The sequence below is a fragment of the Pinus tabuliformis genome, chromosome Q (assembly GCF_031772625.1).
Source record: "Pinus tabuliformis cultivar Carrire ecotype Pingquan chromosome Q, CPIR1, whole genome shotgun sequence".
In the NCBI taxonomy this organism is placed as follows: Eukaryota; Viridiplantae; Streptophyta; class Pinopsida; order Pinales; family Pinaceae; genus Pinus; species Pinus tabuliformis.
Window position 1 is genome coordinate 310,955,074 of NC_142296.1, and position 19,347 is coordinate 310,974,420.

Consider the following 19,347-nt stretch of genomic DNA (forward strand, 5'->3'; position numbering starts at 1 on the left):
TCAAGGGTGTGCAGCTATAGGTAGAAGTTGTCTAAGTGGTCTTTTGCCTTCACTGCATTGTCAGGGTTGAGCTTGATGTTCATCCTCTCTGCTTGCTTCGACATCTTGTGCAAAACGAATAGGAGGGCCAATGGTCCCTGAGTCATCCATTCAAGATTTGGGTCAGCCATATCTTCATCTTCTTCGTCTTCTTCATCTTCTTCCTCTCCATCAGAGTCTGATGGTTCCGGATCTAAGTCTTTTGGTTCCTCTCCACCTCCACCTCCTCTGTTTCCTTCCCCTCTGCCTTCTATACCGAAGTTCAATCCCAAGATCACAAGAGTGCCTTGTTCGTCTTCAAGGAAGATTGGAGGTTCCTCTTTGTCTTCAATAGCTTCCTCTAGACCTTCAAGTGTGGCAAGGACTGCTTCTTCCACCGATGATACAACAACTCCTGTGGGAGTGGCTTTTGGCTTCCTAGATGTGTGTGGAAGATGATGTATGCCTGGGATCAGTCCGACTGCTTTCGTGAACTGGCGAGTGACGGGACGGATGGAGCAAAGGTGTTGATATGAAATATCATGTTCAATTCTAGGAGGTGAGGAGTAACCAACTGCAGAGTTGTGTGAGATGGAATGCATGTTACTGCCTTGACCAAATGATTGATGAGTGAGTGTGAGGGGAATTTTAGCCATGTACAACTAGCTGTCCTCCTTCTAGCGCCAGAAATGTTGACGATGTTGGACCCACCAACATTCAGGGGATCACCCCGATATGAAGTCCCAAATAGACCTCACACTGCTTGGTGTGGGAGTCCCATCTGGTATGATGTCTCGGTTGCCATTGTCTTAAGGATTTTCCTCAACTCTTGCTTGTCAGAATAGGAGAGTGGCTCGCTTTGTCTTCGAGAAGTGAGGCTCACGTGCCTGGTGAGTGTAAGTGTCACTTATGTCAATGTTCCTTTCACTCTCGAGGGAGAGGGTGAGAGTGAGTTCCAAGTCGATTGGGAGCAGTCCCAACACTGCTAGGAACACACAACACAACAAGACATGCACAGCTTCCGGTGGAGCAGTCCACACAGATGCGGCAGTCGCAAAATACAAGGTGAGATAACACGTACAACACTCACGGAGTAGTCTGAACGAGTGAAACGGTTGTTATAACAAGCTTCATGTGAAAGGTTTGTCTGATGTTCGAGAGAGAAGTCTACACAGGAAAGACAACATTAACAACATATACAACACATTTCCATTAATAGATTATGTATTACAACAAATGAAGCAGTTGAGATGTAGAACACAGGTTAAAGAAACATGCATTATAAGTGTTAAAGAGCATTCTTACAACAAATACAATACATGTGTGAAAACATGTTGGCCTATTAGCAGGCTTCTGAATTAAGCGAAAGTTCCAAGACACATCGTTACACCATACATCACTAACCCCAAGTGTGGGGCATTGGAGCCACTACTTACTCCTCAAAAAATATTACAGACTCTCTTGGTTATATGGGAGGCACTGAGGTGAAAAATCCTTTCCATGTGCAAATGAGGGGGTATTTATAGCCAAGGGTGAAACTGACCCTTCTGGTTGTTTGACTACCCTCATGACTATTCAACTTCCATGACTTTTTGACTTACATGACTCTTTGTTAAACAAGTGGGTCTCTTGGATTTCCATGTTACATCACATTGATTGAAAAAAGCCCATAGTGAGGATGTGGGTGACATGGCTCATGATGTGACTCGACATGACTCGACATGACTTGACATGACAATGCTAGTACATTCGTGCCGCTGTTGGAGTGCATGTCGAGCTATAGTGCTTTTGGGTGATGGATGTATTCATGGTGTATCATAGCTTCACCTCTACATGGCGAAGTGCACGAAGTCTTCGATGGTCCTTGGTTTTCTTGATGAAGCTTTAGCATGTTGTTCCTTGCTTGCATGCTAGAAGGCTTGACAAGTTCATCTGTTTGCAAAGGTGCATGTTCTTCACATCCGTCCACTTCGCATGCTTTTTTCATTCGTCTATTGGTGAACCTATCATTTTGCATGTGCTCCCTTCGTTCATTACATTTGTTGTCTTGCTATGTTCATTGGTGTACCTGTACCTACAGTCACTCATGACGAGACGACATCAAATCCAAAACCTCCTAGTCTACCATGACTCATGATCATTCGGATGCAGGTGAATAGGAGAGGCAGCAAGGCTGAGATGCAGGATGGTGGCTCCTGGAAACTGCTGATGAAAAATGTGCAAGAGTCACTGAGAGATGGAGACAGGCAATCTGAGTCGACAATGACTGTCTGCAAGGTCTAGCTCGGTTGAGAGGAAAAATTGCGCAAATTTTGGGAGGAATAGTCTAGGTTGTTGGAAGGAAAGGCAGGAATTCTCTTCACATTTTTCAGAACGAATGGGCAGTGGGACTGGACAACCATATTTGCACAATTTTTTAGAGGAATGGGTCGGGCTGCATGAAGGGTCAGCAAGCAGGGATTGTGCAGTTTTTCTAGGGAACTGCCCGAGAGGATGGAAGCCAAAACTGCACAAATCCCAAAGGTAACTCCTAGTTGGCTGTTGGGATCATTGGTAGCCAAATCTATGCAATTCCCAGAGGCAACTACCAGTTGGATACCCGAGAGAATGGTAGCAAAAACTTCGCAATTCCCAGAGGGAACTTGTAGTCAGCTGCTAGGGGCTACTGGCAAGGAAAATTACACTCAAGGTAGGAGGCCAACCTGCTGATCATCTCTACAAAATTTCTGAGCTGAGCTGACTGATGGGCAGTGGAAGGCCTACTCATGAACATTGCGTAATTTCTAAGATTAAAAATTGGTCGACTGTTGGGATGACTGACTGGGAAAACTGCACAATTTTATGAGGAGACAGGGACGGGTACTTGGTTTCTGTCTAGCCTGTCTGTGCAATTTCCTTAGTTAGTTGAGCAGGTGAGATCAGTGACCTCTGCAAAATTGTTGAGGGGAGTCAGTCTCGAGGTGACTACCAGGTCTGACTCTCTGGGTGGCCAACATGAGATCCAATTGAATTTCTTGCATGCAACACAGCTTGAAAAGACTAGCTTGGTGCTTCTACGTTGTTCTAGTTGACAGTCGATCGAGTTGATGGCAGGATGATGGTCTAGCTATCACAGGGGAGTCAGGTCATAAGATCCTTTAGCATAGATTGCTAAGTGTGTGAACAATCGAAATATGCATAGGTGATCATACGAACACACACTTGCATGACTTGATGACGAAACGACAAAACCATCCAGACACACATGTTCAACAAGACTGACTAACAGTGTAAGCGAAAAGCGCGACACTCATGATTGATCATTCATTGATCGAGACGATGTTTGTATGATAGTGAATGTGACTCAATCTGTGAGTGTGACAGATGCTTTCATAGTGAACACAACAAGCACATACAAAGCGAAGACTTTGAGCATAACCAGAACATGGTCACAAGCATGACTTAGACATCAGCATGCAGAGACTTGAATGCAATGAACAAGAAAGGTAGATGTAAAGACTCACATGAGCTCATGGAGTGAACCCGAGTGTGTGCAGTCATCAAGTGAAACTCTTCAAGGGAGGCTTTGAAATTGGTGCAAGCCAAAATTTTGGAGGGTGGTTGTAGCTGCTACAACAGAACAAAAACCATTCCTATGGAGGATAGTGAGGTATCTAGGTATAATAGATATTCACACATATAGTCGGGAGGACTGAGAAGTGGGGCTAAAGATAGTGCCTTTTTCAAGCTAGCAAATGAGCATTGTGCTTGATCATCCCACAAGAAGGGTACTCCTTTCTTTAGTAATCACATGAAACCTTTTGTTAACTCAGCATAGTTGATGATGAAATAGTATGAGAATTTTTCCTTCCCTTGCAAACTTTGGAGTTGAAGAATGGATTGTGGTGGTGGAAATTGAGTAATTACCTTGACCTTGGCAGGATCAACCCATATCCCATGTTTTGAGACAATGAATCCAAGCATATCCCCAGACTCAACAAATAATACATACTTATGTGGATTCAGATGCATGTTATAGAACCTATACTTAAGAAAAATAGATCAAAGATGAGCTAGGTGTTGGGATCATTTCTTGGAATGAGCGGGAAGGTCATCCAAGTAAGCCTAAACAATGTGTCTGATATTGTGGAAGGCATAGTCCATAGCCCTCTCAAAGGTTGCACCTGCATTCTTAAGGCCAAATGGGAGCTTACGATATGAAAATGTGCCCCAAGGACAGATGAAGGTGGTTTTGTGTTGGTCAGCTGGTTTGATAGCGATCTGGTTATATCACGAGAAGCCATCCATGAAGGAAAAAGGCTCACAACTAGGGAAATCATTGATAATTTGGGCAATGAATAGAGTAATATAGTTGTCTTTTAGACAAGCAGCATTCAAATCATGGTAGTAGATGCATACATGGATGGTACCTTGTTTTTTGTCTGTAGGAACTAGATTAGATACCCATTATATTAAGGGAACTGGTTAGATGAAACTAGCACGCAATAGATTTTCTACTTCAGTTTTAATGGCAGTTGTTTTGCGAGAGTGGACAGGTCGAAGTCTTTTCCAGACAGGCCTAGCATTTTCAAAGATCTTGATCTCATGCTGGACAATATATGGGTCTATGTCGATCATTTCCTCATAATACCAAGTGAAGACATCACGGAATTCCATAAAGACGCAGGTGAAGCTCACAATTTCCTCAGGAGTGCAGTTAACTCCAATCTAAATATTTTCCATGATACCTATTTTGACCGAGATATCGATGAGTAAAGTTTTGGAAACGTTACCCAAGTTACCCTTTGAATCCATAGTTTGGATAGTCGTATAGGCAAAGGGAACATTCTTAGGTTGGTGAAAAGGTAGGATTTGTAAAGACATCACATTCAAGTCAGGCACTCAATCGCGATGGTGAAAAGTAGCACAGGGTCTCTCATCTATGGACATGATTTCCTAGATAGCCTCGTCATAAGGAAATACTTCAGTGAGGAGATCAATAGAGGGAGTGGCGATGGAAGAGGAAGTGGTACCATCAGTCCTGACCAAAGCAGTAAGAGAGCCAAATGCGGATTGAACAGCCTGATAAGAAAGTTCGGCAGGTGATAATGGAATTTGTTCTTCATAGGAATCAATGGCAGAAGGGGTTGGGAGGATCTAAGAATTAGTGGGTCCATTAAAAATGGTAGAAACCATTAAGACCAATGTGGAACCTCAAGCGGAGGGAGAAGAAATCATCCCAAAAGCGAGGAACCCTTCAGAAGCCCGATACCGATACTGACATAGGAGTTAGGTATAGCACCCACTAAGGGTACATTGTTGCCAGGTAATTGTTGACGGTGCTGGACCCGCCAACATGTCAAGGGGATATCCCCGGTAAGAAGTCCCAATTAGATGCCAGACCATTTGGTGTAAGAGACCCAGCAGTGGGTTGTAATGTAGTGCCTTCACCGCGATGTCGCACAGAGGCAAGTAAGATAACTCTGTTATTAGCAAGGGTGTGACTAATGCGGTGACTCCAGGAAGGTGTATGAGAGGTTCTAACACTTCGAAGGGAGATGAAGGTGAAGGTGAATTCTAGGTTGAAAGGGTTCAGTCCCAACTTGGCTAGGAACACACAACACAAATGGACATGCATAGCTTCTAGCGGAGCAGTCCACTCATATGCGGAAGTCACACGATACAAGGTAAGATAACATGCACATCACTCACTGATCAGTCCAAGAAGAGTGTGATGGTTGTTACAACAAAGTTCATGTGAAATGTCTGTCTGATGTCTAGCAGAGCAGTCGACACGGACGGTGACAACATTGACAACATATACAACACATTAACAACAAGATTCATATAATTTCATACAAATCAACTCATACAAAAATACGTAAGTTAAACAACATATATCGTTAAGGCAACCGGAGTAGTCCAACTACAAATAACAACATATGCATGAAAATGTGTTGGCTCTTATTATATAGAGAAGTGTAGGTCACAATCATACAATACATCCATGTAAACCTGCTAGCCCCAACAATGGAATGTTACAGCCACATCTGCCTGCTCCTCCAAAGAGATGAACTAGCTCCCTGCAATGGAGAAGCCAAGGTGCATTATAATATTGTCCAAGCTCTTTTGAATATAGTCTTATCAAAAGCTTGGATGACCAAAAGCCTCTACAATGTGTTATGAGGGACTATTTATAGCAAAGGGTGGGGCGACCCTTGACATTCCCCTTTATGACAGTTCAACTACCCTCATGACTCTTCACCTACTCTATGACTATTACATCCAACCATTAACACTTGACTTACACTTGACATGACTCAACATTACAATGCACATGTACTCATGTGAGATAACATGGCTTAAACAAGCCTTGCAAGACATCAATGAAACTCAGTATGCTGTGATGAGGCCAACTCTTTGACATGCTTGTGATCGTGAAGGTGATGACCTAATGCTAAGCTTGGTCATCTGTGATGGTTTGCATGCACCTCATGGTGACATCTTGCTGAAGCAAACTCTTTCCTCCGTTGCAACTGGTGCATTGGTTCGGCCCCTTCATCCAACTCATTTGCTAACATGCGCATGGTCTTCTTGGGTACGATTGAACCAGCAACACACTGATGCATAATGTCTGTGTTGATATTCAAGTGTGTGTTGGTGGTCATGTGCATCAACTTGCCGAAGTTCATGTTCAGCCCCAGTTGTACTTGCTTCTTGTCTTCGCCTTGGTGAGTGTGTTGAATGGGTTGGATTGCATGTGTGCACTCAATGACATGCATGCTGTTGAATCCTTTCCATGCGATCAACAACACTGCTTACCATGTCTTCTCTATGTCAGCAGCTAGGATGGATCCTTAACTTGTACGGGCTCAATTTCATCCATGAGTGCATGTTGTGCCCATTGTTTTTCCTGTTCCTGTTGCAACTCATTCGTTTGTCTATGCAGCTTCATGTTCTTCCTGAGTTGTTGCTTCAGCACATGCAACTCCTTATTTGTTCCATCTTCTGCCTTCGCGAGATCTTTATGTCACGTAGTCACTTCATAGCTGGAGTCTCCAAAGTTTCTTTCATCATCAATGGACCTGTTTGAGCTCGCAACCTTGTTCCGCCTCCATGTTGTCAACAACCCTCCTCTTGCATTAGTTGCATTTGTATGTTGTCTTCAGTCGTTGTTCATGATGCTACTCATTGTGATGTTTCTACTGTCATATCTTGATGTCCTTATCTATGAACAACTTGAGTCTTCGTGGGTAGGAAATTCCATGGAAAATTGATCGACCACATCCCCAAGTGTGCTCTGAACGGTGTCTTCATCTCTGCTCTCCTAGAAACCATTGTACCTATATTGCTGAGAGGCAGATGAACACCTGGGATACCTGGAGACATGGAAACACTCATGGAAAGCAACCTGTCAGTCAAAAACCAAAATGAACATTTCCTGGGTGCATGATCATGAAGGTTACACAATTTCGGTCGGGAGGTCAGGAGACCAACTACCAAGACTGCACAATGCAAAGTTTGGGTTTTTGGGAGACTGACTGACTGTTGGAACTGCACAATGCATAGTCCATTCTAGCTGCTGACTGCTGGGATTGCGCAATGCACAATTCCAGCTGGGAAGGACTACTGGTTATTAGCTTGAGGGGGCCTGACCTAGGTTCAACTTTAATTAGCCAAAAAATTCCCTACACTAGTGGCCCTTTCAGCATTAGCCCACGGAATACAAACCAAAGTCTCACCCGAAGCAGTATGGGGGGATGCTGGAACCAAGTTTCTGCACCCTTGATATGGTTGTGATGTCATTTGATCTCTTCTATTCCTGCCTTCACACAGGTGAACTCGCTCTAGTGCTTGTAAGACAAACCTTTTATTCCGGCCTTCAATACCTTCATGAAAGTATACGATCAACCTTCGCGCAGCCCTAACCTGGGGCTCAAGTACTTTCGCACTGCTATGGCAGTGTGTCGTGCATATTCCTCAATTATCCTAAGTGTTTTTTTTTAACTTATCAAATACTTAAAGTTATCTCTGCGTAAGCAGATATTTGTGATTGCGTTCAATTATTCAATGTAATTACATTCATTCACGCACCATATAAGCATAATAAAGGAACTTTATACACAAAAATATCCAAACACATCAATAGAACAAATACACAGAAATTGCAGAATAACTCCTTTTATTAATATCTTCCAAGTATTACAGACTCTGTTCACCCTGTGCACATAGTCACAGGGGTCCGCACACTTAGCTGCGTACTTCTACCCTAGGCTTCTACGCACTCAGCTCAAAGCCTCTACCTATGCTACAACCCAAGGCTTAGACTTCTTTCTCTAAAGCTATGACTCACTTACATGTTCAATGCCTTTAACTACTTATAGCTTAGCTCTTTTTATACAATTCCATGGTTCATGAACCATGGGTGGATCTCTTACAGCCAACTTTACTTTACAAAACTAAGGGCAGACTACCCTTTGCGACACATGATACTTTCACGCTCCTCGACCACAAATGCGCAGTCTTTACAATAATTTTACAAAAACTTGACTTAAACATGGGCTTTTAGCCCCAAAACTGCCCTTGGGGGATCCCGATCCCAATAGGGCCCCAACACAAACATCGTGACTTGCCCTCGAGTCACTCGGTAGGCACAGAGATCTTTGCACAAAGCCCATCCAGCTCGACCCTGATGACCGTAACTTCGGCTGTGCACTGAGCTGCTGCCAGATTTGCATCTTTGACTATCTTCTCAGTTACTGCCCCTGCGCTGTTAGCGTGAAATTGTTGTTGCATGCCTTGCAAGGTCACAAGCTTGCCTTCAATGTTTCTTGTAACTACATAAGCTTCCTCCAGCCATGGCTTGAGTCGCGCCTTCAACACTACTTCCTTGTGCAGCGTTGCGTCCACCTGTTCCTTTAGTTGCTTGGCTTCCTACAGCTTGGCTAACCTCTGTGTCAGTGCGACGGTTCGCATTGTGCCCTTAACTTCGTCATAGCACTGTTGAAGTTTGCACACTTCCGTCTCGAGCCTCTGGATGTTTGGGTCCTCCTGCAAGCCGGTCAGGACCTCAAACGATTGTTCAAACAACTGGGTGCAATTTTCTACTACACTCTCCACTACCACGACTGCTTCTGTGACAACGGCCACCCATTGTTCCTTTACCTCTGGTGGTGTTGAAGTTTGAGCTCTCAACTGAAGCTCTGTAATCTCTAAGCTCAGCTCCAACTAAACCCGCGCCATCTCTGTCCGAGTGTCGCATACCCCTGTGGCCAATTTATAGATGTGGACTTCGGCTGGCTCCTCCTCCAGAAAGGCCAATTCTGGGACCATTTTGCAGGCCTCCTCTACGACCTGTATGATCTTCTTATTCTGGCTAGCCGCCTTGGCCTAGGCGGCGATGGTAGCATCCCTCTGTAAGGCCATCCACTCATTGTTTATTCTTTGCTCGCTGATCACTTGAAGGGTGTGGTGCTCGCGGGCCCTTAGCTCTGCAATTACTCTATCCTGCAAGGAGTGGAGTGCTTCGCGCAGGAGTGTTGCCAGGTTCAATCCTACTCCCTTCAAGGCACTGATAGTGGGCGTGTCAGCCTCATTCTCTTTTGTCAGTGCTCCATCCGGCAATACTAGCACACTGGAAGCCTTCATGCGTAACATATTGGTAGCCTCTCATGTGCCAATAGCCAAGCTGGTAGACACCATACCAACTTGCCACGCGCGGGACTGCAACTCTTGCAGTCCACTCTGGATGGCCCCTAGGACAATCTACTGCTTCTTTTCAAATTGTTGCAAGGCCTCTGCGGTGACATCTCTGACTGTGTCACCGATGACGTATAAGTCTCCCTCCGTTAGTGTGATGGGGTCTAGTGAGGTCTTGGTCACCTTGGACTTCTTTCTAGACCCTCCCTTTTTCGGCTCTCTCGGGCAGTTAATACGATCGGACGTCTCTTGGGGGTCCGCGTCGTGCTGCTCTATGTCCTCTTCTTCAGTTGCAGGTGAAGGCGACCGCGCGCCTTTGTCAGAGCCCCGCTCTGTGCCTCCTATTTCTGGAATTTTAATCTTCTGTGGATCCTCATCCTCATCTCCAGCAGTTACATTATAAAATTCGAGCACGTGACTCAGCTGAGTAGCCCATTCAAGTTGAATTAGGTCTAAAGGATCCTGTGGTATCCTAAAGATGGCTGCTTTCACCTCTTGTAGGACTTCATCAATACTGTCAAACCCATCCTCAAAACTGAATGTCATCATGAATCCTTCGCGTAGGATATTCCAATTGCCTATCCCATGGCGAAGCTCTGTTTCTATATACCAATTCATTGGGATACATCCAAGGTATGACAGAACAAGTGCACCCACTCAGGTTGGGGCTTTTCTCCATAATCCTGCGTCTATTTGGCCATATGCGTGGACATATCATTTTTCCCATCGTACTTGTCTATCAATCGCATCTTAGGTTTCCCAAAACATGTTCTCATCATCCTCCTACATTCGCACCAATCATCAAAGCTTCCCTTGTGCGTACCCCACCATCTTGCGAGTGTAGCGCGCAGTGCCGAGTTCAAGGCCTGGAAGTGCTGCTTTTCTGGTACCTCCCTTTCAAATGCATCCCAAAAGATATCTACCTCATTTAGACCATCATAAATAGGTAGATTTCTTGCCTCTGACGACACACAGTGCAGCGACTGAGTCATCATGTTTCAATTCAGCCTAGTTACTTCGTGTAACCGAGCTGCCAACATTTTATTTCTTCATCGGAGTCCGAAGTGAAAGAACTCTCGTGATCCCATGTAATCCATCCATCCCTGGTGGGATTCACCCAGTCTTGGTCTCGCACTGTCATCTTATAAATGCAGTCCAGATCATCATCACTCTCATAATCGCGGACTAGTTCCATATAGCACGATCCTTCAGCAGGATCCAGGGGTATTATTATGCACAGTGATTTCTTCTCAAATATCATCTTTCACTTCTTTAGATTAATTATCATGTTCATATCAGTAGCCCAGTCAATTCCCAGGAGCGAAAGGTAGGGATTGCTATCATCCACTATCTCTATTACTTCAAAATCCACCAGCGTGTTCGCTCCCTCAATGTCCACGGTCACCCCCTGCAGCCACCCCATGGGGATTATTTTCTGCTGATTCGTCATCCTTAGCTCAATCTAGGACCATTGTAGCGCAGGTCTCCCCATTCGATCCCAAGTATGCTTTGGTAGGTCCAAAATGACCTGATCCATTTCATACTCTCCTATTTGTGCGGTCAATCTCATCTCCCGCCCCGTCCTCGTTTTATGCTTGCTAATTTTTTGTACTACGCACATCTCACCTAGTGTGGTCCCAACACATCTATTGATGAGTTCTTGTAACCCCTTCACAACCTTACTATCATGCAGTAACTTCATACAGGTTTCCAGGAAAGTTGTGAGCATAGAAGGGTCCATCTCCGACTCAATCTTGTCCTTGCTTCCTGAGGTGGAGGCCTCAGCGAAGCTCAGCTTGACTTCCATGAAGGTTTCACGAGCGCGCTCCAAATCGAACTTAGCCTCTTTCATCAGGGCTTTGCGAACCCATGTACTGTCTTCTGGCTATTTTCCCTTGTCATCCCCTGTCATGATCCCACTCCTTAGCACTATATTTACATTCGGATATTCCTCGCACGGCTCAAACCTCATCATCTGCAGGTTCTGAGTTAGTGGAGGTGGTAGCGCCCCTTTGTCTCGTATCCTAGCTATCAGCGTAGGAAAGTCTTTTGTTTCATGATCAAACAACGTGAAATACTTGCACGATGGACGCATTGGATTAGTGAAATCATAGGCATAGTGTCCTGGTCCTCTGCAATTGTAGCAAATCAACTGTCTGCGACCTCTACCAGGTCCTCCTCCACCTCGGCCTCATTCGCGCCCCTGAAATCCTATTTGTGCCATCCCTACATTCTGGTCAAGGGGTCACGTTTCAACCTAAACCCTGTAGGCAGGAGTTCTATCCATCATCAATTCATAGCTCCTGCAAGTACGCTCATCATGTCCAACCGACCTACAATAGTTGCAGAACAGCTATTGCAGTGCTTTTACATACTTATGTAGCAAGTGACAATTATCTGTGGCATGTTTTCCAGCTACCTGATAGATAACGCACCATAATGCAGGCCCCCCGCTAGGTCCTACTTAAGCTTCCGGCCTTAAAGGCATTAGTCCTCCTCTTGGAATGTAATTTGCAAAGACCGGGAAATGGTCTTTGTCATGACCCTGACTCTTTCATTTCAAGCACCATACCTTCTCACGTACCTCTAGCCGATCCATCCTGTCCTGCTTCAGACTTTGCATCTCAAGGCACATATTCTTCAGTTGTGCATGGATCTACTGAACTCCTAGATTAGGATATTGCATCAGAGTCTCATTTAGTATCATGGAAATCTCCAAGGCCTCTGCAAAGTTGTTATCTTCTGCTGCAACAGTGCACTCCTTGAGTATGGTAGTAGTGAAGCCATAAACCACTCGCGATGTTCATCTATCAAATTCATGTTGGCTTCGAAGATTATACATTTCAACCTCTGATCTAGTTCCCAAGGTGTCTCACCTGGTCACATCATGATCTCTTTGAATCCCACAATCGATTACGCCTTAGATTTAGGCCTACTGAATTCCCTATTTAGTGCTACCTGGATGTTTGCTACTCCAGCATTCAGGTTATCGTTAGAGAACTTAATATACCAGGTTAGCGCGCAATCTTGCAGAGTGCTAACCAGTGTCACCTTCTTTATATGATCATCTGTAACACCTTGAGCTTCCCATACAGCCTTTACAATGAACCAGAATTGGTCTGGGTCTTCATTTCCCAAGCCTTTGAGCAAAGTCGAATTCGCTGTATTTTCCATACTGAACCGTGGAGGAGGTGGAGGTGTTATGGGTGAAGTTGGAGGCGATGGTGGTGAAGTCAGTGGTGGCATGGGCGGAGGTGGTATTCGCGGGAATTCTTGTCTTATTAACTAAATAGCACTTCACGGAGAAACCTTCACTATCCCTTCTTCATCCCTTCATGGAGGTGAAATCAAGGGGCTATACTCTGGACCCTTTTTTCCTTCATTCCTGTAAGTTTTTCTGCTTTGCATAGTCCCGAACATCAAGGTAGTTGCATAACCCATTTTTCGCACAATAGCATTTTAATCCAAGTATTCAAATATTTTACGTACTTACCTCACGGTCCTTTGAAAAAGATTTTCTCTACCTTGCTATAGCTGACTGAGGTGTCAACTGCGAATTCAGTCACAAATCCTCCTATGACGTGATCTAGCCAGTGATTGATAGTGCGGGCGATCTTATCCTCTGATGCTTCCAACCTTTGCACTAGCTCTGGGGTCCACACAATAGGACCGTCAAGTTTCCACCTTCCTTGTCTATCTGCTAGCTTCACGATCCACTCATATAGCTCAATAGGGAAAGAGCAGAAAAAGATCTCGTGGATCTCTATATGCAAGTACTGGTCCAACCATTGTTCCTTTGTCAGTCGTAGGTTTTTGCTCTCCTGTGCCACGAATTTGTGGATTTTTCTATCCAACCAGTCTCCAATCTCCTTCTTAGTTGGATTCCAGTGATACGACATCACACATCTCTGATGCAGATTCTGTTCCTAGCAACAAAACCATTTTTTGGCTTGAGGGGGCCTGACCCAGGTTCAATGTTAATTAGCCAAACAAATCCCTACACTACTGACCCTTTTAGCATCAGCCCACGAAGTGCAGACCGATGTCTCACCCGAAGCAGTATGGGAGGATGCTGGAACCAAGTTTCCACACCCTTGAGATTGTTGTGATGTTGTTTGATCTCTTCTATTCCTACCTTCGCACGGGTGATCTCGCTCTAGGGCTTGTAATACAAACCCTTTATTCTAGCCTTCAATACCTTTGCAAAAGTATACAATCAACCTTCGCGCAGCCCGAAGCTGGGGCTCAGGTACTTTTGCGCTGCTATGGCAGCATGTCGTGTAGATTCCTCAATTATCTTGTGTTTTGCTTATCTTGTCAACTACTTAAAGTTATCACCACGTAAGCAGATATTCGTGATTGCGTTCAATTATTCAATGTAATTGCATTCATTCGTGCACCATATAAGCATAATAAAGGAACTTTATACACAAAAATATCCAAACCCATCAACAGAACAAATACACAAAAATTGCATAATAACTCCTTTTATTAATATCTTCCAATTATTACAGACTCTGTTCACCCTGCGTACACAGCTGCAGGGGTCCGCACACTCAGTTGTGGACTTCTACCCTAGGCCTTTGCGCACTCAGCTACAGAGCCTCTACCTACAATACAACCCAAGACTTAGACTTCTTCCTCTAAAGCTATGACTCACTTACATGTTCGATGGCTCTAACTACTTAGAGCTTAGCTCTTTTTATACAATCCCATGGTCCGCGGACCATGGGTTGATCTCTTACAGTCGACTTTACTTTACAAAACTAAGGGTGGAATACCCTTTGTGACACATGAAACCTTCACTCTCCGCAACCATAAAATGCAGAGTCTTTACAATAATATTACAAAAAATTGACTTAAACATGGGCTTTTAGCCCCAAAACTGCCCTTGGGGGATCTTGCTCCTAACACTGGCCTACGGACAAATTTGCAAAATTTCTTGGGCCAAGCAACCATTGTCCTCCAAAAATGCACAAAACAGTCCTGGAGGGCAGTGCTGGGAAGGAATGCGCAAATTTGGAGAGGAAGGTGAGCCTTCCTTCCCCAGATTGCGTAACGCAACCTTAGTGAAGGCAGAGTCATGGCCAAGGTTGGCCCGACTCACCGAAGGCAACTGAAAGAAACTAAGACAGTAAATGCATGGCGACACTAAGTGATAGCAGAAGTGATTGGCATTGAATGCAAACCATGAATGAATGATTCAGCAAAAAGATCAACATGCATGTGGGTGAGGCAGTTGGTCGGTTGGGCGAACGTCAGTGCAAAACAATTTCATGCATGCGACAGCAGTGAGATAGAAACGAAAGTTGAAACAGAGCTAGGAAAAGCTAGTATATATGTAAATGATAGCAAGTGTCAAAGAAATCAAGCAAATAATACTCCCACAAATGAAAACACAAAAAGTGACAGAAATGCAACACAAGGCATGGGAAGCGGGCTTATCCCAAAACAGCTGAGTTGAATGTGCCGACTGCTCCTAGTTGTGATGTGGGATGTCATAGTTGTAAGTTTTATGTGAGGAATGAGCTCTACCACATCTGGTTGAAGAGTTTTGATAACATCAAGGTTGTGATGTGCATGCCACGAATCTAGGGGAAGCGACACTTGGAGGGAAACGTCTAAAACAACTTTTCATGTAACCCCCGGCTACTAAAAATAGCTCCCTAAATCATGGGATGCCTTTTGCATGTTGTCTCTTTCTATTCTAGGAAGATCAAGTCATGCATGCATGCAAGTTAAGTTTCCTCATTCTCGGGTGGAACTGGTCAACCAGACTGTCCATGCATGCAGCTGCTCAACTGCTTGGGAAAAATGTGCATTCCTGGCTGGGACTTGGGCTGGCTGCCCAGGAGATTTTCATAATTTCTAGGCAAACCAGTTGACTGTTGCCCAGATTTTTGCAAATTCTGGGCTGCGCAGCCTTGCTAAGGAAATTTGCACAAATCTTGCTATGAGTGTTGGCAAGCAGGATTACGCAATAGCCCAACAGGCTGCCAGAGAGGATTGTGCAATTTCTGGAGGGAAGGATGGTTTCCCTCCATAAATGCACAATTTTCAAGGGGAAGTTTCTCAGCCTGCAACTGTGTTATAGACATTTTTGTGCCTTACAGCTCTAAGCATGAAATGTCCATAAACCAAGGGATCCTAAGTCCCTAAAAGTGTTGTTCTTGCCCCTAAAGGAACAAGGTCAACAAACTACAGCTTCTCCCAGAAGTTCTCCACCAGAAACTGCTCAGAATCAGTCAAATCAGGATCATTCAGCTGCTCCACTAGCCAGCTGCGTTGCATAGCACCCCAGTACACTATCTAGGTGCGTTGCAACGCACCTAAATGCACTACCAGGGTGCGCTGAGCGGGAAATGAAAAATGGAAGTGTCATTCCGCGAGGTGGACAGACAATGGAAGCTTCCAGAATCTTCCCCAATGACACTTGCCTCACTGAGCTCGACCAAGGATGAGTAAGAGGCTCTCAGTCTCCAAGTGGAAGCAAGAACTGATAGAGAGAGGCCACAAGTCAAATCATAAGCTGACTCATCCTCTTTGCATACATCTATATATGGATCCCTCATCCCAGAGATCCAGAGGTTGGAATTTTGTACTTTGCAGAGAATTGTTGTTGGTTTTGAGATAAAGATCAGTGCATTGGGTGATTTATGCTTTGTTGGAGGTGAAGAGGGGATTCCTTTGCTGGGGGGTTGATGCTGGATCAGGAATCATCGGTTGTAACTCCTCATGGACCTTCTTGTTATATCAATAAAACTATTTGAGTTTCTCCTATATGCTTGTGTATCAATGATGTTTTGTTATATTTGCATGTTTAGCTTAAATATGATCCTAAGCTATTTATGAATGTAAATCTATATCCTTGTGTAGTTTTCCTCTCTTGTGATCTTGCAGGAACTTGGTGAAGCTGGGCAAGTAAGGGAGCAGGTAGCTGGAAGCTGTCAAAGAGGAGAGAGATTGGATCAAAGGACTAGCGCAAGACACAGGTTGGTTCATCCTATTCCTCTTCATTTACAGTTCATAAAGAAGAATACGAAAGTAGTTTTCCTTGTTTGTTTCTAAGGTACTGTCACACCTTAGTGGGATAGGGGTGTTCTGAGTAGACACTTTTCCCGTTAACAAAATGGCGACTCCACTGGGGAGCGTGTCTAGTTAGTTTGTTTGTGTTTCTCTTGTTGTTTGTTTCATAAACACAGAAGTAGCAATTGAACTGCATTTGCCATTATCAAATGCAAAGTAGACACCTGCTACTTCAATCCACTCACTAGATTTGTTTATGATTTGAACAGCTGATTCACAAATGATCTGATTACCCTTTGTGATAGCTCTTAGACCTCCTTTAAATCATCCCTCTGATTGTGCATTACTGATTGCTTTTACTCGGCCAAAATCCATAGATTAAACTGCAAACCGTGACCCAGAACCCGGATAGAAGTCTCGTTTCTGCCCCAGCGCAGGCTCTGTGAAGAGGTTCTGCATTTCAACGCAGGTCCCGAGAGGGCTACCTGCGCTGCAATTCAGTTTCTCTGTGCAACAGGTGCGCTGATCAGCCTTTGCCCTGTGCAGCTGAGGTTCTTTGCTTCATTTTGTCCAGTTTTGTCTCTGATTTTTGCAGCCTGTGATCAGTGTGTGTACCTGTCTGAAAACTCCTTTTCTTTGCCTTAATTCTGCCTCCTTTGTACAAAAAGGCTGTAGATGTTCTTTGTGTGTTTGTTACATCATTTACAGTTTTCCATTGAAAAAGTAGAATAGTCATACTGTCGTCCTTGGATTCAGATCTGTCGTAAGTGTCGATTTTGATCTTAGGAGAAAGTTTATTTGCTGTTGACAGTCGATTATGCTTTTACTTTTACCTTTGGTTTGAATTTTTCATTTTCTAGTGTCGAAACGAGTGTTTATTTCAAAATCATAAAGTGTCGTAATCTTCTCTACCTTTTTGATTTCGAAAAGAAGCTTGTTTGAATTCGTTCACTTGAAAGCAAATTCAGTTTTGTACATCAACTTTCTTTTTAGGCATCAATATTAAGAAAGTGAAAACAAATACATGCATATGTGCATTTGCATATTGATAGTCTGTTTGGCTTGATTTAGGAAAAGTGAATTTACAGTGTGCTCTTTTCTCTTTGAGAAAAGATTGTGTCTTTCTTTTCCCCTTGTAGCTAGGATTTTCATTTCTGAAAAGAGATAAAAGCTTGCTTATCATCTTTAGATTGCATTTTAGGAATTACATCTACATCTCGTGGTGATCCCAAAAGGCAAACTTCTAAGAAAGATCAACTCAAAATAAACTGAATGAATCTAACAACGCTTTGGAACTTAACGCAGAACATTTAGAGGTCTAGGCTAGAGACGTATTCCGGCGTCGTAAAGCCTGGTAACTGTTGTCCTCACTGATGGTTGGGTGATTCCTCCACTGTGAGACGATAAGTGCCAGTACGGATTTGTGCTCCCACGTACCGTCGAGTATATATTGGGAGACCCCTATAGGCTTAAAACCTTTTATCCATAGGAAGCCGTGTCGGCCGCCCTACTGATTCCAATGCACCGAACACAGCATTCGGGAAGATTGACTGTCGTACCATAAAAAGTATTCTGTATTTTTGTGATTGGTTTGGTACTCCCTCTACCTAGACCTCCAGAGTAGTCCCTTTCGTTCCTTTTCAGACTCCTTAACGGAAAAGGTCCATCTGAGCACTTGTCACTTCAGGCTCATTAAAAATCGAAGGCGACTAGAGTCATCTTTTGTTTTTTCTGGACTCTTTAAAATTGAAAAAACAAGTTGTGTCAAAGCATCTAAAATTTATTTTAAACAGAATAATCATCACCTTTCCCTCGTTGGTCTTCGAAGTTAGCCTCCCTTCATCACAAGTTCTTGTAGAATCGCTAAGGAATCTTTTGGATAGACTAGATATGTCTGAACAACCATCGACATCTAGGACTGTGTCATCTGACACAGCAGCAGCAGAACCTCCTGCTGCTACTCCAACAATGTACGCCGGTATACCATCTGTCCCGACAAGTTATCAACAACAAGCCGGAGTCCAATCAGGGACGACGACATGGTTAGTTCCTATTTTTTCATCTGGATTATCATCTGGTATTTCTTATGTTGAAACTCAACAAATTGATCCAATGTGTCTTCAAAGGCCAATCTACCCTTCAAGTACTGGATTTGCACCATATGGAGGGCAGTATGCCTTTTCATTGTTCCCTCCCAGAGAACAACCATATGGGAGTTTACAACAAAGTTCAGGTCAAACTGGAATTACATCCAGCGGTTGGGTACCAATACTGCCTCAGCAACCAGGGGTTGTATATTCAATGCAACCAGTCCACCCTGTGTCGAATAATCCCACTATACCTGCTACGGTGACTGCATCGCAAGTACAAGCGTTACCTGTTGTATGTCAACCCCAAGTTTCTCAGGTTGCAATACAACAGCCTCTTGTCTCAACGACTCATTCACAACCTCAGGTTAGTGCCTCCTTATCTGGAGCGACTCAGGCTCAAACAAGTACTATGACTCCTCATCTTGGTCAATCATCCATTATTGGACAACAGCAAATGGTCCAACAACCAGGGTTGATTCAATCTCAACAACCGCCATTCCAGCAATCATATCAAGGACCTGAGCAACAAGTCTTT